Below are 23,954 nucleotides of genomic sequence, written 5' to 3'. Positions count from 1 at the left end.
CGCCTAGATGCAGTCCTCACCGCGGACCCTTTGCCTTCCCGGGAGCCCAGCGCTGAGGCAGACCAGCTGAGTGATCCCTGGATGCCAGACTCAACCAGAAAGGAGTCTATGACAGATGCTTCTGTGTTTTATGCAAATAGCAACTTCATGGATCAGTTTTCCTTCCCTCTGCGGAATATAAGCATCTGGAAAATAGAATTCCAAGAGCCTTAGCACATTAACAAATGAACAGAAATAACCAAACAGTGGCGACATGAATGACCAGGAATGTCAAAGAGGAATATGTTTATTAAAGCCCTAGTTTTATTGTCAATTTCCACTCCGCCTCAAACCATGGACTTTTATCACTTCCTAGTACTTTTCTTTTCATAAATGTGTGATAACTGAGAAGTATGTATTTTTTGTATATATGTCTCCTGGTCACTGGACTGTAGTTTTTGTGGATCACAGGTCTGGAATCATAGTGAAGAAATCCACACATTGGCTGAAGACGTGTTTAAAATGATTCTAAACAAAAGCAAAACCAGAACATTCTTTCCCAGAAAAAAAGAGTTGTTTTTTTTTTCAAAGTAGAAATAAGTTTCAAAGTTTATGGTTTTAGATCTAGTTGCAGTTAAATAATTGCTATTTTTTTATATTACTGTGCCTCTTAAAATATACTTATGAAAAAACATAAGCTTTACGATTAAGGATGTAGCAAACATTTATGTATATTCTGACATTCAACTTCAGCTTTTCAATGGAGAGTACTTGTATTTCAATGCATAAATAATTTTATAGAACTCATAGATTTGCTTCAATAAGGCTTTCACATTAGATCTAATTTTATGTAAATTTTATTCAGATTTCAATCCAAGAGTTTTGTAGGGGAGGTTAAAGGGTGTTTATCTTGATTTGTTAAAAACACACCATTAAAATTAGGCAGTGACAAATATTATGACTTTTTAAATTGTTCTAAATGGTTGAATTTGTTTATTAGACTTGTGTTTATACAAAATATTTTAACTCTTAAAATGTAACCTAATTTGATGAATTGTTCATACAGGAGCCATAGTCAGGAAAGAGATCTGGTAATCTCATAAATTCAACAGTCGGCTTGTATTCTTAGTAAAACCCTTCTTTAAGAGTATTGTTTAGTGAAATAAAATAGTATATATCACATTTAGAGAAATTAATGAAAAGAAAGCTTAGATTATTTTATTTTTAAAAATACTAGCCTTTCTGTAGCTAATCTTTATGATTAGTACTAAAAATGTATTTCTTGCACATACATTTTTAACATTTGAGAGAACATATATTTACTCAGAATAACCATAATAAAAAATAAATGCAAATTGACAAAAAACATTTCATTTTTTCATTTAAAAATACTTCAGAAAGTAATAGTTTAAGGAGGGAAGGAAAGTAATTAGAACCATTCCTCCATAAATATATGACTAGTATATTCCTACATGTTAGTTATTAAAAGTAATCAGTGAAGATGGAGTATAGATAAGACATGGCTCTAAATTAAACCTTAACCAAAAATTCAAATAGCATTTCAGCATCACGTATTAATAGAATAAACTTAATTTTAGTTTCTCATAAGTGCAGCTGCATTTTCTATTTAATTACGGGTTTTCAACAGTAGTAATTTTTCCTTGACCTACTCAATCTCCCAAGTCAGAAAATTGCTTCTTTTTAAAAACTGACAATGGCACGGTATGTTTCCAAAGAAAAAAGACAAATTACAGAAAACCATTAGTTTAAACAGATTTAAATAGCCAGAAGAAGTTCTAATAGAAACTTGGCTGAATAAGAGGAAAAGTTAGAAGTTACTTTTATTGCATGACATAATGTGAATGTTGATATTATTTTTTTCTAAAAGTAAAAAAAAAAAGATATGTTGTATAATTACAAAAAGCCCGACACATTAAAGATGACTTGTTTCTTGCTCTTTGGTAAAGGGAATTCTTTACAATTGCAAATTCATGGAGATTTTGCCTACAGCCTGGGTAGTAAGGTGAACAGAAAAAGATGTTTTAAAAGAGAAAAGTTCAGCTTAATAAGCATTGTGAAATAGGATAGCAAGAAAAATAAAAACAGAGCATTAGTCTCTGAAAAGATAATAAGATCGAAGCTCAGAATTTACAGACAAACACAGAAGCAAAACATGTTTTTTGACCTAAATTGTTAAATCGTAGTGCAAACATTCAGGTTTTGTTCTGAATGAGAAACTAAATAATCTTACTGATTTAATAAAGCAGACATCTTAACCACAGAGACGAGAAGATGGGAATTTTTGTTTATTTGAATCAGAGATTTTTATAGTGTATGTTTTAATCACACATTGAGACTCCTTTTGTGGCCAGTGAATAATTCATGGGCTAAGACTCCAGGTCGATGACTGATTACAGAAAGAAAACAATTTAATAGTCAATGGATAATTCTTCACTGTTTAGTTTTCTTACTTTTGTCATGCTCATAACCTTTCTCAATTGTATGTGTGCATTGAGATTTTCTCTGACTCTTTAAATGGCATTAAGAGCAAATTGCTTACCAATGAATTAAATCTGATAAAAGAATATTTCTTCTAAAGCTTAGTTATTAATACTTTCCATTATTGGTGGTGCCAACATAAATGATGTCTATCTTCAGAGCCAAAACATGGTCTCAATATCAGGTTAACTGAGAGGTCTGGGCTGTAGACTCTGAACCATCAGTATCATGAAGATCCATTGAGAGCAATACCTCCAGCCAGGGAGTCAGGGCAGGTTTTAATAAAAACCAGGGGTGTCAAGACATTCAGTGGTTTTATCTCTGCTCATTTTGATAGAGTTGATACCAACAAACGACCCAGGACCTCCTTCCAAGTGCATATCTGCCAAAAACCCAGGTTGCCCGGGGAAGGGAAGTCAGAGGCTCATATTACTATAAACTTTATGTGGCCACAATACTGATGTTTAGCTTAATTTTTTCTACTAGAGTTTCAGACGGATGTGCTATATTTTAAATTTTACTTAGTAAAATATTCCTTTTACAATCTACTGTTGCTTGTGAAGAAGGTCCAAATAAAAGTGGCCCTCAAATCTCATCAGCTTCCTCAGAAGCTATGAGCTAAAAATGAAACCCATGCAGCCAAAGAGGCTGCTTCACAGTAGGGAGGAACTGAGATGTGGTCAGATGGGTTAGGAGAGAATCTGCCTTTGAAAGGTAATTACAACATTCATTTGTGGGATAAAAACTCATGAAAAAAGAATTCTTTGGAGTAGAAGGGACCATGAAAATCTAAATAGCAAAATAAACACACATTTACACCCAAATTCTTGTAAATTATCAACCCATAAGTGGCTGATCTCTGGGTCATAGGTAGTGACCATAAATACTGTCACCAGCAGATGACAATATATTGTATTGTCTTCGTGAACAGTTGGGCCATAAAACAAATGCATAATAATTTTGGACCCTTTTTTTATGGTGTCAGGAATTTCATAAGGAAGTCTTTATAAAGCTAAGGAAGTGCCACGTTTACTCCTTAATTTGCTGAGATACTGTAAAATGAAAGTTATAGGTAAAAGTAAGTCACAGGTCAACACGGAGTATTAGGACATATCTTTGGAGCCCCAGGACCTAGTTCTTGGTCTGTTTGAGCTCTCTCTTAGTTTCCTCCTGTGTGAAATGAGGATTTAAGGCTAGATGATCTCTTGGGTCCTGACAAGTTCTAAAATTCTATGGCTTTAAAAATTATAAATAATATGCCATTTGATATTTCTTTCTATTTAAAAAGTGTTACTTATATTTTTCAGTTTATTGATACTATATTAATTTACTGTGTTAGGTGCCCAGCTTTGTAAAAGGAATTAAAAAATGCATTTTGGCATGCACAAAGGAATCAATTAAAGATCACATAGAAAATGAAAAGTAAAAGGACTGTTGAGAGCAATGAAATTTCTGGAAAGAAATTTTTAGGTATCACCACAAAAACAGAGAAATGCTGAGAAGCCATCTCTCACTGAACAACAGATGATTTCAAAGTCAGTAAAACATTTTTCTTCTCTCCACTACCAAAAATAAATAAATAAATAAATAAAAGCCAGAGAGATAAGAAGAGAAAGGAGAGAGAAGAGAGAGAGAAAGTGAGAGAAAGAAAAGTGGGTTCTCTGTCTTTACATGGGAGAGTTACTATAGGTGTCCCGTTTACAATCAAAGGGGTTTTCATCTCGAGTGCTATATTTTTGTATTCACTAAAAATATGTATGCACATTAAAAAAATCGCAAGGCAATGAGTTTGAAACATTTTTTAATTACAAAAATTAAAATGACTCACAATGAGTTTGAGCAGGTGTGTACAGGTCACAGGTCAGTAGGTCAGGGAAACGTCAGAGAGACTGAGTGGCTAAGTTAGAATGTGGGGGTAGGTCTTCCCTGGTGGTCCTGTGGGTAAGACTCCCTGCTCCCAATGCAGGGGGCTGGAGTTCTATCCCGGGTTGGGGAACTAAGATCCCATGAGCCTAAAAACAAACAAAACAAAACAGAACAACAAAAGAATGAGGAGGAGAAGGTTGAATGATAAGTAACAGAAAAAGCTAGGTGGGGCAAAGGACTCCAAGATAGAAATAATCATACTTGATGAATAATTCAATGCCTTCACCTTTTTTAGCAGTAACCGTAACACTCTTTGTCTTTAGTCCTTTTTAAAATAAAAAATCAGCCACAGCCACTAAAAAACCTCTTTCAATCTCACAGTTGAGGTCTTGCTGTGAAGGCACTAGTTGCTTAGGAAAATCCCAATTGACTGCTGTTCCTGTTACTTTAAACTCAAGTCCTGCAGTGTAACATCATTGTCTATAGGTGTCTGGCATGTGGCTAGACATCAGTAGATCCACACCATCAGCTTTCATTATTATCTTCATTTACCAGGAAACCACTGGCTGTCAACCGAGTGCTTTGGCGAATTATTTTAGCTGTAGTTATGATGGAATTGGTTTAAACCTTTCTACAGGGGAAGATTTCTTACAACAAGGCTGTCAGCTTGGACTAAATTCTTGATGTCCAGGTTGTACTTCACTGACTCTCCAGTGAAAGATGCTCCCCTGTCTGATAAAGATGCCATGAAGAGGTAATACCCCAAAAATTAGCAATCAGGAAGAAAGGAACTCTGACCATTAAGACTGATGGCCCTGAACTATGCTCACATCTGGTACTCTAGACCATGTCATGGGCTCCAGCAGTATGGGCTAGTCGCCAGCATCAAGATACATGTCTACAGGATGTTATCCGATCCGGGAAGACTCCTTTAATTTTAGGAACAGTTACTACTGTTATTTTTACTATTATTTAGGTTAGTATCTTTTTTTTTTTTTTGCTTTAATATTAGACTCAGTTCTTATAAGTGTTAAAAAGCAAAATTCAACTGAATAAGTTTTAAAGATCTCCTTAGTAGTCTGAGAATTGGGCAACATCCAATCAAGCAGATAGAAAAGACCTCTGAAGAGCTATAAAGGCAAGAGGTTTTATAGGCAGAAGGGAGCAGAAAAGGGGAGTTGTATAGGCAAACAAGCTAACTGGTTGTTGCAAGGATACTTCCCTTATAGTGGCTGGCAGAGGTCTACCGGGCAGATCACCTCTGTGTGCTGATGGGGTGGTTCCTCTTTAAGAATCCATTTCTAGGAAAGCTGAGACTGTAATTCAGTTAAATCTGATGATGTGGGGCTTAGCATAAGCAACTCCATTTTGGGCCTATTGTCCTGTCTTTAACATAAGAAGATATTAGAATTAGGGGTTAATTTCTTAGCCGTGTAGAAATATTTCAATTTGAAACTCTCATTTTATTTTATTTTTTTTGCTTAAACTTCATCATGCTTAGAAAAAATTAGGATCATTGCCACTAAGTCTTTCCATCCTTAGGTCAATTTCTATTCTCAGTCCCAAAGTCACTTGCTCATTACTGCCACATATGATGGATCTGTTGATTGGCCAAATGTGTCTGGGGTTTTTTCCTCATCTTTCCAAGATATTCTCCTCAGCTGCCTACACTTTCATTAGTTTGAAATTCAAAATATATTTTATTCTAATGAATAAAGCCTTTTAAAAGCAGGAACATCAGTTTGATTAACTTTATGAAAGGAAAGAAAATAATATTACTTGGTGGTGATAATTTTTTTGTAAATTAGGTCTCATTTTCCCATTTGTTGGAATTACAATGTCAAAAAATCTTTAGGTTCATTTCAAATATGTTTTCATATTGAAAGATCTCTAAATATGAAGCCTTTACATTTTTCTCTCTGCTCTGCCATCCCCACTCCTCAATTATTGACCTATAAATGAAACCAACACTGAAATCTAAAGCTCAGCAACTTTGCCTCATATAGTTGTCTCTTAGACAATTTGGTTTTTATCATATGAAATTTCATCATCATGATATGCTGGTTTTATTCAGATTCTCACACATTTTATATTAGTTTAATTTTTTGTCAAGGAATACTATAAGAACAGTTTTGTTCTTTCACATTACCCCAATACTTGCAGAATCATAGCTAGCTTTTTTCTTTGAAACTTTCCCACAACTCATAGCAGATTCCAAAAATAACCTGTTCTTTTACCAGTGGGGAGAGAGAAGGGGAAAGGAACATGATAAAGGTAAGGGATTAAGAAGTACAAACTACTACGTATAAAATAAATAAACTACATGGATATATTGTACAGCACAGGAAATATAGCTGATATATTATAATAAACTATAAATGGAGTGTAAGCTATATAAATATTGAATCACTGTATTGTTCACCTGAAATTAATATAACACTATAAATCAACTATAGCTCAAAAAAACCCCCAAATCTAACCTCTTTCTGTACTATATGTCAAATTAGCCACAGAAATGTGGCTTTTGGGGGTTGGACACAATGAATTCTTCCCAGATAGTAACAATGTCATTAGAGGAAGAGTGAAATGGTTTTAATAGCATGAACTATTTCCGGTTTTCTCCACTTGGCAAATCTTCTGCTTTAAATTCAGGTTGCTTTGTTTAAGACTGGGATCATCTTTAATGTCACTGAGATGAACTTTTAACAAATCTATAAAAACGTGTTAAAAATAGCAACAACATTTGTGAAATTTAGTTGGGCAGCCTGTGGTATTGATACATACAATCTATGTTTTTATAAATATAGAAGTAAGACACAATCAATATTTTTGATTTTATTCATGATTTGCCATATAATTCCCTCTCATGGATAGAAAAACATGGGGAAGATTTAGTTCAGGAATTTGGGGAGGAGGCATAGAGTGAATAGATCTGGGATCTTGGACACAGGATTATATGAAGATTGCTATTTTTATTTCACTATTTCCTCATGGGTTTAACTTTTATTAAATTTAACATATCCCATTATTTTCTGTGGCATTAAACACTTAGATAAGAAAAACAATGGTTCTGGAAATAAATTGCTAAGTGCAGTTGCCTTGTGCCTAAGTGATAGAGCTAATCTAGAAGGAGAAAAGTGGCCCAGAGACCTCTTTGTGTGAAGTATCTCAACATATTGCTGTCTGTTATATTGTACCGAACACATGCACTTCTGTTTAGTAATATTTTGGGGAGCTGAGATTTAGGGCAGAAAAGATTGGAGCATCTTTGCAACTAATTCTAAAATTTTATAGGGTTATTTATTTATTGGTACTGTGATGAACATGCATTATTTGTAATAACATTTTCAGTTTAACATTCCTTTTTTATTTAACTCTGGTTTTTAAGACCTTCGAGTTTTTCTTTGCTTTAGCTTGGGAAAACCAAATAAGTGCAAGTTTCCTCCAAGACACCTCATGAAAACATTTTTTTTTAATAAAATCAAGAGTGAAACGAGTCTATATTTATTTGGAAGATCATCTGACTACTGCTAAATGGAGTATCTCAATCTGAAAGTGAAATCTGTTTCACTGCTAAAAATTGCCAAGAGTTTTTTGACTGAGATTTGGGAATCTGCAGAAAATGTAAAAGTTTTTTTTTTTTTCTACAATAATCTGTTCAGTGAACAAGCTGTGAAAAATAGTTCTGTATTTTGTCCATGTGATGCAGCAGACGGTAAATTTCCATTTTAAAGAACGATATGAGTAGCTTCTGGCATCCGTCTCTATTGCCTTACTCGAATCTACTTACACTGAGTTACAACAATGCAGTTTATTATTTCTTTAAAGCAAAAAATAAGAAGAGATCTTATATTCTTTCTTTCTTTTTTTCCCCATAGCTCAGCTCAATTCCTTTATCCAGGATCAGTAATATGAGGACATTTAGAGGCCTTATCAAAATGAAACTTCAAATGCCACAATTGTATTAAGAAGATATTATTTTTATGCATTTAAAACTTTGATTTGAAGAGATTTAAAATTAATTTGCCATTTCTTTCTAAATATATTCTTTTGAGGTAGGTGGTTTGATAAACATTTATTATAAACTCAAAGGATATATTTTTAAAAGAAGTATAATTATGATTCTTATATAGACACAAAATGAACATGTGCTTAAAGATTTTTATCTATTCATTAATTAATGAAAGAAGCAGTAAGATGTCATAACCTGTTCAAAGGAAAATTCAAATTTGCCTTCATGTACACATAGGTAAATAAAGAATGCTGGAATGAATTGGCAAGTAGATGCAAAACTGGTGAATATTTACAGGCTAATAATCAATTGCATTCTATACGTCATAACATTTATATTTCTATGGACCAGAATTATTCATATTATTTTTAATTTTCTATAGCTCAAAGATTCAAAATATCTCAAAGACAGCAAAAAGCAGAGATAGCCTGGAAGGGTGTGCTAGACACTTAATGATCTTTTTGGTTTGTTTCAAACTCTTTCCCAATTTTTAACCTACAGATCCAATTAAAAAGTACTTTTAACATTTTCCACTGAAATTAATCAACTTTGTTTCCTGATTGACATTTTACCTACTTAACCAAACACCTACATGGAACAATGTCTGACACATAACAAGCGGTCTATTCATAGTTGTTGAATGGATAAAATTTTTCTTGTATTATCTACTGAATATTTTATAAGTAACACAGAAGTACAAGTTAGTCTGTTCTTTTGTTCCCAAATCTCAAGCATGTCAGAAAGATTCTGAAAGAACCTGGGGATCACCTTCAAGGCTGTTGTACCTACCTTTCTTTTGCTTTTGATCTTTTCACAGTCAATGACACATCCTCTGAGAGAGCAGGAGATACATAAATGGAAACCATGAGTCAAGCTGCCCAGTCTTCCCAGTCCCAGTGGCTGCACACCAACTCCGGTGGGTGAAGCCAGGATCACACTGGCTCTGGGGTAAGCTGCCTCTGAGGGCAAAGCCTTACTTTTCTGAAGCCCTTAGTGTACCTTGCTGAGGACTTTACTGCAGGTCAGATGCTTGTCACTAGGATTTTGACAACATTAGGTTGTCCCGAGAATTAATGTTTGTGCAGCCTCCACTAACTTCAGCTAGATGATAACCAAAGGAGTTTAGTTACAGGTTTCTGAAGAGGTCTCTGATGCTCATACAATCTTTTTCTTCCTCACTTGTCTGATGACTGAAATTCTGTAACTTCATTCCTTAGACTTATCAATTGTGATGACACCTCTGATGTGTATATATATTCTCTTGAGAGAGGTAGAGTTATTATTAACATTTTATGTATTGCACACTTCCTTGGGGGAGAAAAGTGGTGACCAGACTGTGATTTATCATCCTATTAAGATTTTGATGTGGGCAATGTGTGTCAGACAATAGGCCCAAAACATTAGGGATAGGTCAGAGTGAGGCAAAGTCAGGAGTGAGAAAGTGGTGCAAAGTAGAGCCCAGTGTCTTCAAAAACTTCACACTCTAACCCTCTTTTGGTTAATGGCTCCAGTGTATTTTTGTAAAAGTATTCTGGTGTTACCAGCAGCATTACAAAATGGAAGGCATTCATTTACCGTGGAAGACTGTTCACAAAACTGAAAGCTTTTCATAATGGCGGCTATTTTGGATCTTTATTTAATCATTGGATTTCTTTCTTACTTATTAAAAAGTTTGAGAAGTTGTCTTTCAGATACTTTATCATGCTTATGCTCTGCTACAAATCTGAATATTCTCTTATGGTTGACAAGCATTTTCATATACATTATCTCATTAAATCTTTACCATAATGCCATAGTTCTTATTGTGAGAGACAATCTTTGACCCAAAAAGTGTATTTTCCCCATTCATGGCAAGCTTTTCTGTATGAAATAAATGACTATCCTATAAGTAGTTTGTCCTCATCAACTATATGGGTGCTGTATGTTGATGAGACTAATTACTTTTGTTGTGGTAGTCCATATCCTGCATGAAGATAACAAAAAAAGACAACACTCTGGAGCCACAGCCTGATTCATCTGCCATTTATAGGTGTGGTTTAGTCTTTCCTTCCTTGCTGGCTTTGCTGTCACCACTGAAGAAATTAGTTCTATAAATACTTCAAGTCTTGACTCACTGACACTCTGTACTTTGTCATCCAATATTTTCAGATACTGTAAAATTTGAATGAAGAAATCTTGGAACATAGGTTATCCATTGTTCTCATCTATAACTCTCTATTAAAGCAGTAAATGGATTGGAATGAAAGTTAGACTTTGAAAAATAATGTGACTTTTAAGATAAGAAAAAATGATCTGGTAATTTCCACTCCAAATAGCTAGTGTGACTTTAGATGAGTGACTTAATTTTCTAAAGTGGAAAGAATAATACTTTTGGTTTAGGGCATAGAGGTATTGTGAGGATTAGGGACAGTGAAATATTCTTAGTTAAAAGATATTATTTAAATGCAAGGCATTATTACTCTGAAAAGAAACAGAGGACCTAAGTTACGTTCTGATTAAATTTGCTTTTAAACTCTTGAACCTGAGGGCCAAAGAAGTCTATTCTTGTATATATCATTTTGTGCACGAGAGCTGTCTACCTATATGACTTTGGATGAATTTTCATTAAATGAATGTATATGTTTCATTCAAGGATTCCTAACTAGCTTTATTCTTTCTAGGTCAGTAGACAGTTTTTAAAAGTTTGGGTTGTTCAGGCTATAGGGAGAAATAATTTAGGTGTATCCTTAAGCAGAAGTTAAATTCACATTTTTGTACACTGAATGAAATTCTAGTTTGAAAAATCCTTAATCTTAATGTACTTCAAACCATTTTTATATTTTTATTATTTCCTTAAAATAAATCTAGACCTTTTCTTATGTACATATCTTGTCAATTTTTGGCTGATCAGAATCTCTACTATGTTTTCAAGCATTTTCCTCCTGCTTTTCTAGAGAATCGCATCTCCACTGCTGTAAGTAGTCCTGGGGTGATATTGGATTTTCATCCAAGGGACTGGATACTTTCTTTTCTCTTCTCTAGTTCTACCAGGGGGTTATTGAGCATCAACATTGGCCCGTTAGATGCCCTCTTCAGGAACATCTAGTTTTGGGGAGATGACAAGGTCTGGGGTGTGATCAGAGGATTCCTTAGTAGCAGCAGAGGCAGACAAGGACGCTATAATGATGGTCACATTTTTTTCTATACATAAGCTGGGTGCTGTGTTTTATGTTTGCTTTTTCTTGGTCCTCTGGAGCATCCTTGGAGTTTTGCCCACACCCATAGCTGATCTTTCAGTTTCTTGTTCATTTTGAGCTCCACAAAATCTTCCAATAGATGCTTTTTTGCCTAAAGTAGTTAGAGTGGGTTTCTGTTGCTAACATCCAAGAATTCAGATGGAAAGAGTGCACCTGTGCTTCTGAGGAATTGCAAGGTGACGCAGGGAAAGCACTTGGACGTTACTTGGGTTGAAGTAACCACTGACAGGTTGGCCACTGATTATTATGACTCTTCCTTTAGCACTAACATATGATTCTGTTTGGGCTTCCCGGGTGGCACTAGTGATGAAGAATCTGCCTCCCAGTGCAGGAGATGTAAGAGATGCGGATTCAATCCCTGGGTCAGGAATCCCCGGAGGAGGGCATGGCAAACCACTCCAGCATTCTTTCCTGGAGAATTTCTTGGACAGAGGAGCCTGGTGGGCTACACGGGGGTCACAAAGAGTCCGACAGGACTGAAGTGATGCAGGCATGATACTGTTTAAGCTCCTTTAGATTGTCATTCTCATAGACAAAAACAGAAACACTTTGTAAGAACCTTGTCCTAGTTCTTTTTGCATGTGGCCCAGTATTTGGAATATAGTTTTAATTCAGCAAATATCTACTGGTTGGACTAAAAAATAAGCTAAATTTGACATTTTTAAGCACACAATAGGCAACCAATTATTATGTTTGATTAAATTCAACTTAATTCATTGAATCCTACTATGTCCAAATTACTTTGAAGAATATAAGCCATGTCCTTTGTCCTTTAACTTTTAATAACTTTGCAATTTCATAATGAAAAAAGGATGAAATAAGAAACTTTAGAATTTATTCCTCTACATGCACTTTGTGTGTGTGTGGCTTTGATGCTCTAGTATTGCATAGTAAATTTGAACCCTGTCTTTAAGATTGACTTCTCTCAACCATGAGTAGTCTAGTGCTAAGTATATAAAAACTGAATATAAACTCAAAACATACATCATATTGTGTGATGCTGACTGGTGATTTGGATTAGAGTTGACCTGTTACCTCTATAAACCTGGGAAAATTGAAATTTTACTATATTTAATTGACATTCTGATTTTAATTGATTCCACTGAAAGTAGAAACAGTATTTTGTATTTTACACTAGAAGCTTATTTTATTCCATTAATGACCATGCAGAGCATGTTCATTTATAAAGTATCAATAAAATTGAATGAACCTGAAAATTGGACTGAGTGCCAGGAAAAAACATTGAAGCCAATGAGTACATGGCCCTTATCAGAATACCCAGAAAGAGTTATAGCTGTATTTCTACATTGTAACATAGGGAACATCAGTTAGGACAAGAGTGAACACCATCCTCAGGGTCTCTATCCTCAGGGTTCTGACTGCATAGTGACGTACGGGAGGGAGAGAGAGGACTTTACATTATAGGAACTGATAACCCCCATCTCAGTATCTTTAAGCCAAAGTTTTGCAAGTATGGCTCTTCACTGGAGGACAGGGAAGCCTGGACTGCAGTCCATTGGGTTGCAAAGAGTCAGACACAATTTAGTGACTGAACAACAACAAATGGCTCCTCAGACTATAGACTATGTGTGACTGTTCTGGTCTTTCAGCTGTTGTCTGCTCATGACAAGAAGCTTGCTTTAGAATATAAATCATCTTCATCACCAAAGACACTGTGAAGCTTGACTACGTTTTTTAATAGCAAGACTGTACTGATGAAGGAAGCTGGCCATTGATTTACAGCCTGACACGAGTTCCTCATTTCACTGTAGACTGAAAACAACTGCTTTGTAGGCAAATCACCTTGAGCAGGGCTGGTTGGTACAGTGTCTGGGCTGCTTGTTCAACTGTGGCTTTAGGCCCACAGAGAATGCCTACTGAAAATAGTCCTTTGTGGACGAGATGCCTAGCAATCCATAAAATATTCTCAATACAGGGGGCAAAATTTATTTTTCCAATTTTCCCAAAATGTGAGATGATATTATTTTGCACATTTCCATGAAAATAAGAGAGATGGTCAATCTCTCCAAGATGAATATGAATATCTCTATGGTTTAAGCTGCAATTCCCCGCCCCCTTCCATGTTTGTGATGTTACACATTCTGAATACTGAGAGCAAGACTATGTGGACAGGTACATTAACTTAGAGAGCTTCCTATATTTTAGTAATCTCTTCCTTGGTTTCTCTTACACCATCATTAATTCAAAACAAGGCTCTTACTAATTATCCTAGGGGAAGAAATATGATCTAATTGAGATTCATGTAAAATCCTTATTTGAGCAGGATGAGGAACTTTCTATAATTTTGAGCTAATAATTGGGGATGAGATTTGAATAGAAAAACAAAATTGAATCTGTTTGTCTTCTGTGATAGTTGAAATTTCTTGGCTCCTAAGCCTTTGAACTGTGGTGTTGGAGAAGACTTTTGAGAGTCCCTTGGATTGCAAGGAGATCAAACCAGTTAATCATAAAGGTAATCAATCCCAAGTATTCATTGGAAGGACTGATGCTGACGCTGAAGCTCCAATACTTTGTCCACCTGATGCGAAGAGCCAATTCATCAGAAAAGACCCTGATGCTGGGAAAGACTGAAGGCAGGAGGAGAAGAGGGCCACAGAGAATGAGATGGTTGGATGGCATCACTGACTCAATGGACATGAGTTTGAGCAAGTCCCAGGAGTTGCTGAAGGACAGGGAAGCCTGGAGAGCTGCAGTCCATGGGATCACAAAGAGTCAGACATGAATGAGTGACTGAACAGCAGCAAGGATAAATAAATATTTGATTAGCATCAGTTGATCACGATTTGCAAAGGTCCTTCAGTTTGGGGACAGCACAGAGACATCTGTGATCTGAGAGTTACAGGTTCAGCTCCTCAGAGTTTCAGGGTTCAGGGAGACTACCTAAACTGATACCCTGCTGTTGGCCATGTGCAGTCTGAGAAAGCCTTTCCACCTGAAAACAGGGAAGTTCTCTTTTGTGTGAAGGATTTGAATTGCAGATTGGAAGGCATGATGTGAAACAGATGAGGCTGAAACTGGGGTTCTTGGGACACTTGATATAGGAAGTCAGAGCTATAATTTTTAATAAATCATTCTATTCCTTTTGTATAGAGTGGGATTTAGTGATTTTGATTGATATTGTTGTTGTTGCTGAGTTGTGTCCGACTCTTTGTGACCCCATGGAGGCCACTAGGCTCCTCTGTCCCTGGGACTTTCCAGGCAAGAATACTAGAGTGGGTTGTCATTTCCTTCTCCACGGGATCTTCCCCATCCAGGGATCGAACCTGTGTGTCCTGTATTGCAAATGGATTTTAGTGGCTGTAATTATAGCATCAGGATTCCAAAGAAAACAAAATTTTGTTGTTGTTTAGTCGCTAAGTAGTGTTTGTCTCTCTGCAACCCCGTGAACTGTAGCCCATTAGGGTCCAATGTCCATGAAATTTCCAGGCAAGAATATAGGAGTGGGTTGCCATTTCCTTCTCCACTGATTGATATTAATAGTGCCCATCAGTATCTGAGTCTTTGCTCCTCTCTGGCACATGAAAGACTACAAGTTTTAGGCCTGCAGCTGGAGGAGACACAAGAATAGTTCTGGCCAAAAAGTGTGAATACAGGTGATGTCATCTTCAGGTTGAAGCCCGGAAGAGGGGGATAGGATATCTCCAGGTGTCATCTGCCTCAGCAACTACAGGAACTCATATGGAGAAGACAGAGGCACAAAATCAAAGCAGATTCTCCAAGTTACTGCATGGAAGACAGCTACCCTGGGATGTTGCCTTAACTCATAACCGGCTTTATACAAATGAGAAATAAGCCTTGGTAGTGCTGCCCTACTGAGAGTCTGGGTTTATTTGTTACCACAGCATAGCCTAGCTTAACAGACTGGTAAAATGATTTAATAATAATTGCCTTGGATAGCTCAATCTTCAGGTTCTAGAAATAATTCAGATTATGAAAATGTCTGGTGAAGCAAGAACTATTAACTATTTAGAACTGTAAACTACTTCTTTGTATTCATGTAGTAATTTGTTCAACTATTCAGCAAGACATCTAGTGTAGGTGGTGTGCCAACCCCTGCACTGTGCCCAGGGAAGCATAGTATCACAGTGAGCAGTATGTGCTCTGAATCAACTGCTTGAATTTGAATCCTGGTTCCACTATATGTAAGCTGTGTGATTACTGCCGAGTCTTTAACCTTCATCTCTTTTACTTTCTTCATCTCTTCACTTGTTAGACAGCAATTGTAACATTACCTACCTAATGAGTTTGTGAAGATAAAAGGAGATAATATATGTAAAGCACTTGGCATTATGCCCTTTGATGTAAATGATCAGAAATATTAGCTATTATTATTTGATAGCATCCCTGTCTTCCAGTAGCTCTTATTCCAAATGAGAATATCACGGTCTAGTAGTGAAAACCATTTATATTAATAATTCCTGTATTATAATTTTATTACTGTCATAACAAATTACCATAAACCTTATACTTAAAGTGACACAGATTTCTCAGTTCTACAGGTAGAGAGTCCGGGTTGACCTGACTGGGTTCTCTGCTCCCAGTTTCACAAGGCTGGAATCAAGATGTCCACCAGTTGATTCTTATCTGAGCCTCTGGGGAGGATCTGTTTCCAAGCTCATTCAGGTGTTGACTAATTTCAGTTTGCAGTTTTAAGACTCAAGTTCCCATAGTCTTGCTGGCTCTCAGCTGGGGACTGCCCTCTCTCAGCTCCTAGAAGCCTTACTCTCCCATCCAAGTACTAACCAGGCCCGACCCTGCTTAGCTTCCGAGATCAGACGAGATCTGGCGTGTTCAGGGTGGTATGGCCATAGACTAGAAGCCTTACTCTCCAGAGCCCACAATGGTGAGTCTAATCTTTCTCAAACTTGGAATCTCTTTGACTTCCCTTTCACCTCATCACTCTTCTGCCTCCAGCTGGAGAAAGTTCTCTGCTTTTAAGGACTGATGTGATTAGGCTGGTTTGTTTAGATAATCCCAGATGCATGTGTGTGAGTGCTCAGCCACTCAGTTATCCTCCATTCTTGGTGACCCCCTGGACTGCAGCCCCCCAGGCTTCTCTGTCCATGGGATTTCCCAGGCAAGAATACTGGAGTGGGTTGCCATTTCCTCCTCCAGCGGATTTTCCCAACCTAGGTATCAAACCCGTGTCTCCTGCATCTCCTGCACTGGCAGGCAGATTCTTTACCACTGAGCCAACTTTACTCCTATTTCAGATAATCCAGGATAATTTCCCATTAAAAAACATTTTAATCCTAATTACATCTGCAAAGTCTCTTTTGCTATGCAATGCTAACAACATCTTCACAGGTTCCAGGGACTAAAGCATGTGCATCTTTGGGGAACCATTACTCAAGGTCTACCACAATTGCCCTGGGTCCACAATCTACCTTTTTCCTGTTCTTTATGATGATACTTCTACAAATTGAGTACTTTCTGTGTGCCAGGTAATAAACCATACCTCTGTCTCTATATCGCCATCTGCATGTGTGCTAATTCACTTAAATTGTGTCCAACTCTTTGCGACCCTATGGACTGTAGCCCTCCAGGCTCTTCTGTCCATGGGATTCCCCAGGCAGGAATACTGGAGTGGGTAGCCATGCCCTCCTCCAGGAGACCTTCCCAGCTCAGAGATCGAAACTATGTCTTTTATGTCTCCTGCATTGTCAGGCAGTTTCTTTATACTAGGGCCAGCTGGGAAGCCCGTTTCTCTGTCTATAACTTTCTAATTTCATATAACTCTGCAAGCAAGTTAATATTATTAATCCATTTTAAAGATAGGGAACTGGTGCTTACAAAGATTCTTGAGTTGGCCCAAGATAGATTTTCATAGCTGATAAGGAGAGAGAAGGAGTTCCAAACCAGATACGACTGCCTCCTTGGGACTTTACTGCACTAACAATCCATGATGCTCCTGGGTCTCCGTTCAGCATCATGATTAGTCCATTTACAAGAACAGTGGGCTCCTAAACTGGCAGTGGCTCAATAGTTAAGGTTCTACTTGACTCTCTAGAGCCATCAACATGTTTGTCTGCATCCAGAGTCACAAACTTATTTTGGCCATCTCTTGCTGTTTTGGGTCAACATTAGGAAGAGAGGTGGGATGGTGCTGATGGTCAGGGGGTAGACATTGCTCATATTACAATAATGATAATAATAGCTGATGCTTATAAAGAACCAATTATGTGCTGGGCCTTGTGCCAAGCACTTCAGATGGAGCCTCAACATTAATTTCATTCTCAAAACAAGTTTACCAGGGAGGTGCTATCACCAGCCGCACTTGAGGGCATGGAATTGAAGTCCAGAAAGCTTATGTAACTTTCTTAAGGTCACACAGCTAGAAAGCAGTGAAGGTAGGATTTGAACCACGTCTCAGGGCTCCCTTGTGCTGCCCAGGTGGCACTAGCAGTAAAGAACTTGCCTGCCAATGCAGGAAATGTAAGAGACGTGCGTTCGATCCCTGGGTTGGGAAGATCCCCAAGAGAAGGGCATGCAACCCACTTCAGTGTTCTTGCCTAGAGAATCCGATGGACAGAGCAGCCTGGTGGGCTATGGTCCATAGGATCACACAGAGTCAGACATGACCAAAACGACTTAGCATGCAGAGAGCTATTTGTCATTTCTTCTTCTCCTCTCTGCCCTCCAGTAAAGTTGAAGACAAGAGGGTCTTGTAGTCAAGACTGGGGTTGGGGCTGTTGGCTGGGGTCAGTAAGAAGATAATCTTGAACAGCTGTGGTAGCCTGCCTCTGGATTAGGGTATGGCATCTAGGCTGCCAGCTCCTCTCTCTAGCATGGGAGTGAGACCCCGTGAGTCGGACAGCCCGGGCTGCTATTTATATGTCATAGAATCAGAAAGAGGGGCCCTTGTCTGATTCTATGCTGACAGTGCATTCAGCAAGCATTTCACACAGTTACCCTTCTCCAACCCCAGAACGCATCTGTGTTGATGGTTTTTATGTCATTATAAGCAACATTCCTCTTCTTTTCCATATTGCTGTGCTGAGCAGCTAATTTTCCTGACCTTTACTTGTTTTCCTTTCAAAAGGGGTGACATGGTAAAATAATGCACTAGGAGTCTGCATGCACTTTTATTTATTTATTTTTTGTCCTGATTTAGGCTCCTTTCACAAATATCTTGAAAACATAGTTTTACATATGTGACCATTCTAAATTGTTTTTGAGGAAAGTTGTTAAAAAGTGATAAAGAGGGGTGGATGTGTATGCTTGCAACATGAAAAGTTGGTTGTAAACGAAAAGAACCAAAACGGAAATTAAATACATGTTTTTGAAATTATTATATCTAGAGAAAAGGATATGTAGATATTTTAGAAAGGCTTTTGTAGCTTCTATACCTTTTTCAAATTTTATTGGATTTGACATTCCACAATTTAGAATGATATAAATTATGAGGACAATGACAAGTTTGGTTATAATGGCAGAAATTTTTTGGTACCATAGACTAAATCTATAATGATGATATTTAAGCTGAATGAGAATTTCTTGAGATTTTATATATTAATACAAGAAGAATTCAGATGACTTACATTCTTATGTGGACTAATATTCCCTTGAAAATATGTTCTAAATTAACATTTAAAAACAATGACAATTAAAAATATAGTCTTAATTATTGGGCTAGGAATATAAATGTGTTATAATTGTCTTTATTTTCTTTCCATTAAGTGCCACAGATATCTTGCAAGATACATTTTTTAGGACTGGATTTTACAGCCTTTAATCTGAACTATAGTACTTTATTCTGAAAGTTTTTCATAGCTAGATCCAGTATTATTTAATGTTGTGCAGAAAAACAGAAACTTCAAATTGATAGAAGGTTTGTTCACATTCATTAATGTAAAAGGGAACTCTTTGTGATATAAAAATGTTTCTTGAGCTCCTGCCAATTAAAAAACAAACTAGAAAAGTCATCTGAAATATAATCGAAACATAACACTCAACAGCTGAAGGCTGCTATTTGGAAAACTTTGATGAGCCTGTAGAGAGGTGGGATCAATTTCACCTTTTGACAGCAATGGAAATGTGTCTTAGAGGTTTTCAAGTTATAAGGTATGTTCTGGTTCCATTCTAAAATTAAAAACTGTCAACTTATTCTAGAATTTGACTCATATTCAATTTTAAGTTCTCCTTTGTCTAATAACTTTAAACTGTAGCACAGATGGGACTTTTTCTTTTCTAACTTTTATGATAGGTTATTAGATCAACAAGGGCTAGCCTAATAATTGCACAAAACCATAAAGCATGCCTTGAAAGAAGAAAATATGGGATTTTAATAGGCTTTTGGGTTTTGATGAGCATGTGTTCAATCTTGCTGCATTCTTATAAAATGGAAAGTTTCAGTTTTCTGTTTGTAAAACAACTGCAGGCTGAGAATGCTGTTGCAGTTATCAGCAAAGCTCAATACTGTTTTTGGACTTAGCAACCTTTCCAAATGGACTTTGACGAGTCCCTAAACTGTGTGGGAAACTATTTTGAGACAAAATTCATCCATCTCACCTTCTTTGTATTATAACTCCGTTAATTTAATACAACACTAGATGATTAACCCTTACTGACTTAATCTTTCATTAACAACCAATGATTGATAGAATCAACCATTTCATCAACAGAGAATGAAACCATTCATTCATACATCCCTAAATAATTATTGTATAAAACACTGCCTGAGTCCTAAGATGCAGCAATGGACAAAACAGAGTTTTGCTGTTCTGGAATTTACAAGAAAAGAAGCTAAACCTCTTCTCTTTGTGGGAAACACTTTCCATTAAGTCTAATGGTACATTAAGTCTAATTTTGCAAATAAAATCTCATTGTAACATAATCTCTAGCCAGTTTCAGTTGTGGTATACTTTAAAAATATCAAATATTGACTGGTAATAGCCACATACTGCTATTTATTTCATTTATTTAAGTGAATTAAAAAAAAAATTAACAGATGATTACAACCCTGGTGGATCAGCTGGTAAGGAATCGGTCTGCAATGCGGGAGACCTGGCTTTTATCCCTGGGTTGGGAAGATCCCCTGGAGAAGGGAAAGGCTACCTACTCCAGTATTCTGGCCTGGAGAATTCCATGGACTACAGTCCATGGCGTCGCAGAGTTGGACACGACTAAGCGACTTTCACACACACACACACACACACACACACACACACACACGTACTTACTGTTACGTTGCATCTGAGATTAGCTATCTTTGGCAGGAATCTTTTTAGCCTAAGGCTTACCTGTACAACAAACAAAATCAAAGTCATAGGTATTACCCTTAGGAGGAAATGGTGAAATATTTGTAAATTCTTCCTCTCTGGATTCTTCCAGTGTCTTTTACTTGGATCTTGCTCTGATCTTAATGGCCCCATAGTGGTTAGCATAACCACTAATACACGACTAAAATGGTAGAACAATAAGTTACAACTTGTATTACTAAGTGCTTGGCATTGTGCTAAGCATTTTACATGCTTTATTATATTTAATTATTACAACAATCCTATGAGGCAATTAGTCTCATACTTTACAGATGAGAAAAACTGAGAAAACTGAGTACAGAGAAGTAACTTAACCAAGATCACAGAGCGAGGCAGAAAGACTTGCTCCCCAGAGATGATGCTTGCAGTCACTGAGATTAAATATTTGTTGGGGAAAACCCCATTTTTACAGCTCTAGAATTTCTGTGACGCAGGCAAATAGAGCACATAAAAGAAGAAAAAAATAAATATCTTTCAGATGCAAAAATGGTGTAGCTGTGGCCGTCCTAGTCATGGGAGCAAGACTTCAGGAAGGCTCCTCATATCACCTGTTGAACCTATTGCACCATCTCCCCAAAGGCAGTTTACGGTTGTTTTCTTTCTCTTCTCCTTCACTATAGCTCCAATAGGTCAAGCAAGGTTAAAATCCCACTCAATAAACTTTGAAACCAGCATTTTCTTTACTAGGAAACTAATACAGTTAAAATAGATAATTTAATAACTATTACAATAAAAGTCTATTAAAATAACAATGGGAGTTACATTATTAGGCTGCCCAGCATAGGTACCTTGAATAGTCCAAGATAAGAATAATAAAAGAACTTCCCATCTTTTTCTCTTGGCTCTCCTCTCCCTCTCCAAGCTTTTTTTTTTTTTTTTTTCCCTCTCTTTCTTTGGTAAGATTGGGTAGTTCTTTGCACAAATCATGAGCATTTAGGTCCTTGTGCTGTGAAAGTGGAAAGTTAGCTAGGATTTTTTTCATAAGAATTTTACAGTAGTATAAGAATATAACAAACCTTGAAAAGAATGTCTCCTTCTGATTTCAATAAGCCGTATTTGTGAGAAGCATAATAATGTCTTCATTTGCTGGAAAGATCTGTTCAAATATAAATGCCATAACGAGTTGTGAATTTGGTTATAAAGACAGAAAAGTCTGTTACGGTGGTGTCATGCCCTGATAATGTGGCTCTGCCTGTAGACACATTCATTACCTGCATCTGTGAGCAAATGATGGGACAGAAGGAAGTTATTAGGGGTTTTAACTTGACGCATAGGACAGTGGGTGTCTCCTTGTGAATCTGTGTGTGTGTAAGGCAGTTAATTAATCTAGGGTAAAGCAGGTCCTTAGAGATGGGAGCTTTACAACTCTACTGTCTGTTGAGAATTTACAGAGCAAGGAGGGTGCTGATCTAATCTAAAGACTGTTTTGCTGCAAATAGATACCTACTAACCCACGTTGGAAGTGCTGAAGATGATTCTAAAGGGCAGCGTGGCAGGGGAGTTTCAGAAGCTGTATGGCCAGAGAGGTTTACGAATGCCAAGGATGGGTACTGGTCAATACTGGCACTTATTTTAAAATGCCAGCCTGTGCTTTCCCTCACAGAGAACAGTTACATTTGATTAGGGATCATCTGGGAGTGGGAGCGGGAAGGCAGCTTTGAGACTAGAACTCTACAGATAGAAGCAGAGAGAACTGGGATGAAGTAAGTATTGGTATTGCCGAAGACTCAAGGGGAGAGAGTCTTTCTGAACACAAGCCTGGGAGGTCTCCTGTGGCCCGAGGCTGACATTCTCGGGCTGGTGATGACATTTACTATCCGGGGTGAGTCTTAAGCTTTAAGAGCAAAACAGAATTGTAGCTTTTTGCCTTGATTTAGACCAAACTTCGGGACATATTAATATCAGCGACTGTTTAAACAGAGCAATAGACAACAGCACGCCACTTTAACTAAACCCAGCATGCAGGCTAATTTTAAGGCAGCCCAGTTGGTGGAAGCCCATGCATTAATTTATTCTAATAGCAAGTGGGGGAGGTGGGGAGGGGAAAAAAGGTTGAAAGGCATTTTTTTTTTTTAAAGAACCAAAATCCCCAAAGAACTCATGCTCAATGTCTTTTTTTTTTTTTTTTTTTTTGGTATTTAACACGTACAATTTGGTCAAATTATGGGCAGGATAGCAAGAGAAGCTAGTCAGTTTTAAAAGACCGAGAGTGTGTGAGACAGGACATGATTACTTTCCTGAATCCCCACTTTTTTTTTTTCTTCCAAAAGAGACAAAGGGAAATACTTAAGAACCAATAGTGACGGCAACAAGGCAATCACTGAGTTGCAGGATACCTTTGTCTCTAGGGGGCACGCAGTAATTTTTACATGTCTACCACTGAGTGTCAAACCTTTTCTTTTCTTCTTCTTTCCATTCTGGATGGCCAAACTGATTATCTAAAATAGAAAATTAGCACACAATGGGTTTACTCTGCGATACCCCTTATGCAACTAATGGCAAAGCTTGTTAATTGGTTGTAAATGCCAGCAGGTTGCCAGGATAATACTTCAGAAATAAGCGGGTATTCTGATAATTACAGCAATCTTCATCTATAAAAGCTTAAGTAGATGAAGTAGTGGCTGGCTTAAAACCAAGATTTATCCCGCTGCACTCACATTAAAAGAAAAAATAAGATGAAAACAATAATGTAACAAAACAATTATATAGCAGGAAGCTTTGTAGGTTTTAGAGATTGTGAAAACTCAGAAAGTAAAACAGTGCTGTAATAACCAGTTATGGAAAAATAGGCCATTTACATTTGTGTATAATTAAATAGTAGGCTATGCAATTTCACTTTTTAAAGTAAACTGCCTTTTCCTTTTTTTATAGGGCAACGTAGCCATAATTGCTGCATTAAAGCTTTAATGAAAGAAAAAAGCAGCAGATCAAGATGACATGTAACATCTACATTTGTACCGTGGTGCTGTGCTTGTTTAGTAATGGGAAGCTACTGAGGAGATTAAAATTGCAGAATTCTTCATAGTTTGTTCTAAAATTGCTATAGGAAGATCATTCGGGGTCTAAAATACACACAATTTA

General features: G+C 37.0%; 1 long non-coding RNA gene across 2 annotated transcripts in view; it reads left to right on the top strand.

Moving 5' to 3' along the window:
• The window catches only part of LOC133060476 (uncharacterized), a 317,897-nt gene that overhangs the window by 159,303 nt on the left and 134,640 nt on the right, over nucleotides 1–23,954 (top strand). The window contains exons 1-2 of one of the 2 annotated variants that reach the window (XR_009693773.1): nucleotides 8,370–8,399; nucleotides 9,174–9,304. This is a non-coding gene — a long non-coding RNA (uncharacterized LOC133060476). Of the gene's footprint in view, nucleotides 1–8,369; nucleotides 8,400–9,173; nucleotides 9,305–23,954 lie in introns of those variants that run through there. The other variant, XR_009693774.1, reaches the window with a different exon arrangement.

The sequence above is a fragment of the Dama dama genome, chromosome 8 (genome assembly GCF_033118175.1).
Source record: "Dama dama isolate Ldn47 chromosome 8, ASM3311817v1, whole genome shotgun sequence".
NCBI lineage: Eukaryota > Metazoa > Chordata > Mammalia > Artiodactyla > Cervidae > Dama > Dama dama.
The sequence above is the reverse complement of the archived record's forward strand: the minus strand, read 5'-3'. Positions and strand labels throughout refer to the sequence as shown.